Source organism: Tamandua tetradactyla, chromosome X, assembly GCF_023851605.1.
Source record: "Tamandua tetradactyla isolate mTamTet1 chromosome X, mTamTet1.pri, whole genome shotgun sequence".
Taxonomy (NCBI): domain Eukaryota; kingdom Metazoa; phylum Chordata; class Mammalia; order Pilosa; family Myrmecophagidae; genus Tamandua; species Tamandua tetradactyla.
In genome coordinates, this window is record NC_135353.1 from 124,660,493 (window position 1) to 124,663,751 (window position 3,259).

General features: G+C 35.3%; 1 pseudogene; it reads left to right on the top strand.

The window, feature by feature from the left end:
* The first annotated feature begins 1,144 nt into the window (after positions 1-1,144).
* On the top strand, positions 1,145-2,189 carry LOC143672074 (GA-binding protein alpha chain pseudogene; annotated as a pseudogene).
* Positions 2,190-3,259: the final 1,070 nt, after the last annotated feature.

Sequence of the window (3,259 nt, forward strand, 5' to 3'; positions counted from 1 at the left end):
CATTTCCTAATACAACTTATGTGGAAAGCTTAATTGAACACCTTAGTGCATGGAATCTTGAGTAGGACATGAGATTTTGTAGATTTGTCCAGAGGATGCCCCAACAAATCCCAGAGTGATTTGAACAGTGAATAAAAAAGTATTTGCAAGTTCCCTTGGAGGAATGGTGAGAAAGGGGGAAGTTCAACTTCCCTAAATGGACAATTTTTTATATTCTCACAAGCAGTGGGGACAACCAAAGCAATAGGCTGAGCCCCCAATCTTGTGGTTTGCTCAAATGAAACTTAACCCCACAAAGGATAGGCTAGGCCTAAGAGTCACCTCCAAGAGCACCTCTTTTGTTGCTCAGATGTGGCCACTCTCCACCAACCAACAGAACAAGCAAACCCATTGCCCTCCCCCTCTCTATGTGGAACATGACTCCCAGGGTTGTGGACCTTCCTAGAAACATGAGATAAAAATCCTAGAATGAACTGGGAGTCAGCATCAAGGGATTGAGAAACCCTTCTCAACCAAAAGAGGGAAGAGTGAAATGAGGCAAAATAAAGTATCAATGGCTGAGAGAGTCCAAACAGAGTTGAGAGGTTATCATGGAGGTTATTCCTACACATAATATAGATATCACCTTTTTAGTTAAGGTCTAATGGAGAGTCTGGAGGGGAACTGCCTGAAAATGCAGAGCTGTGTTCCGGTAGCCATGTTTCTTGAAGATGATTGTATAATGATACAACTTCTGCAATGTGACTGTGTGATTGTGAAAACCTTGTGTCTGATGCTCCTTTTTATCTACCTTGTTGATGGATGAGTAGAACATATGGATTAAAAATAAATAATAGGGGGAACTAATGTTAAAATAAATTTAGTAGATTGAAATGCTAGTGATCAAAGAAAGGGAGGAGTAAAGAGTATGGTATGTATGAACTTTTTCTGTTTTCTTTTTATTTCTTTTTATGAATTGATGCAAATGTCCTAAGATATGATCATGATGATGAATATACAACTATGTGATGATATTGTGAGCTACTGATTATATATGAAGAATGGAATGATCATATGGTAAGAATGTTTGTGTTTGTGTGTTGGTATGTTTAATAACTTAAAATTTAAAAAATTAAACTGAGCAACTTAATGTACAGTAATTTCTTGCCAAAGAATGGAGCTGAAGTTAAACATCCTTGAAATTGTTAAACCTGTGGAAACTTTTGAAGAATCTGTTTATTGAAATGCCCACCATGCTAAAGCTAAAGCACATCTTGTTGAAGAAAATCAAGTGATAACCCTTGATGAATCAAAGCACATCACAGCAATTGAGGTGATACCTCAGAGCAAATTACAAGATTGGCTACCTTACTGGATGTTTATAGGAAAGAGAAAAAATATCTCAGGATATCCTGCAATTCACAGACCAAGTCCTATATTAAGTGGTTTGGATAATGAAGGAACTCAGCATGACTGATATAGACTTCACCTCACCCAACATTTCAGGATGATAATCATATAGTCTCAACCAAGAAGAATTTTTTCAGTGAGTCCCTTTTGGAGAAATTCTCGGAGTCGTATGGAGATTCTTTGAAAATGTGTATTGGCAAGCCAAGAACAACAGATGAATGAGATAGTTATAATTAATCAACCTGTGCAGATTATTATACCAACAGTGCAGTCTGCTATACCAGCTACCATTTAAATCCTAAACAGTAGTGTGAAGTCAATTAAGATACAAAGTTCTCCAAGGATTTCAGGAGAAGATAGACATTTACCTGGGAACAGGACAGGAAACAATAGCCAAATCCAACTATGACAGGCTTTGCTGGAACTTCTAAATGACAAGGATGCTCAAAACTGCATTTCTTAGGTTGGTGATGGTATTAGTTTTCAAAAGCTGCTGGAAAGAAATATACCAGAAATAGAATGTCTTCTATAAAGGGAATATATTACATTACAAGTTTACAGTTGTAAGGCCATAAAACAATGCCTAAACTAAGGTATCCAGGGTCAAATCCAGACAAGAGATTTGTGAACAAGTTTGTGACTTGAAGACTCTTATCGGATATAGTGCAGCAGTCTTGTACCATTTGATCACAAAATGTGAACAGAAGAAGCTTCATTAGATATCAGTCCATGGAATTGCCCAGTCAGTCACAACAATTGCCCTGGTTAAAGCTTCTCTGAAAATGGAGAAGGATAATTGAGCTCCAGGATTTTCTGGGAGTCCAAGGTCTTTCTTTAATATTTAACTTATTTTACCTTTATTATCAAATTTGAATCTTTTATTTCTACAGTGTAAAATCTGATACATGATTTTTAATTATATATTTCATACCCTTGTGAGCCTGGACATTTGTACTTTGAGTGCATATTTTAGACTATGTGTGTGTTAAGGGATTGCTACAATGGGTGAAGGCAGGTTCATTATGGGGTAGTTTATTAACAGTCAGGAAAGCTAAACTGCTCAGTATTACTGTATAGCCCTAGCAAAAATAGCCAGATGTATCTGAAGATGAAAGATAAATGAAGTATCTCCAGGAAACATTCTGACAACTATTTTTGAAAATATAACTGTTTCTCCTCTGTGCTGCTTTAGACGTTGCTTTATGTATAACTGGAAAATAGAATTTTCAGAGCTAAAACATGTGTTTCTGTTTCATCTAATCAAGCAGAGCTAAAATATTCATATCAAATAAAATTATGACCCTAATAAATAACTAAATGTACAGTATCAATTATTAAAGTAATTTATATGCAAAAGACAGTAAGAAGTCAACTGATAGAAGAGTAGTGCTGAAGAAAGAGACCCAGGTTTTAATCTGGCTTAACTCAAGTCAATTTTAAGAATTTGCTGTATAGATTATACATAATGTGAAGCCAAGAATGTAAATATTTTGAGAGGGGAATTTGATTCTAGTAAGCAGCTGTTACCAAAATTCTGACATGATCTCTGTTTTTTCCTCTCAGAGATCTTAAAAACCGAAAAAGTATGTTTTAGCCATAAAATAAAACTTTGGCTTCTTCTGGCTTTTTTAATCCTATAGTACTATAGTACTAGTATTATGGAAGATGGTTTATGCATTCATTGTGTTTCTGATTAAATGAAGACTTCACACCAGCCAGCAGTGTTTTACCATTTACAAAACATTAGTAAATTACTTACAAGCAGTTTTTAATTTAATTTTATTGGGATATATTCATATGCATATAATCATCCAAAGTACGCAATCAATGGCTGACAGTGTCATTATATAGTTGTGCATTCATTACCACA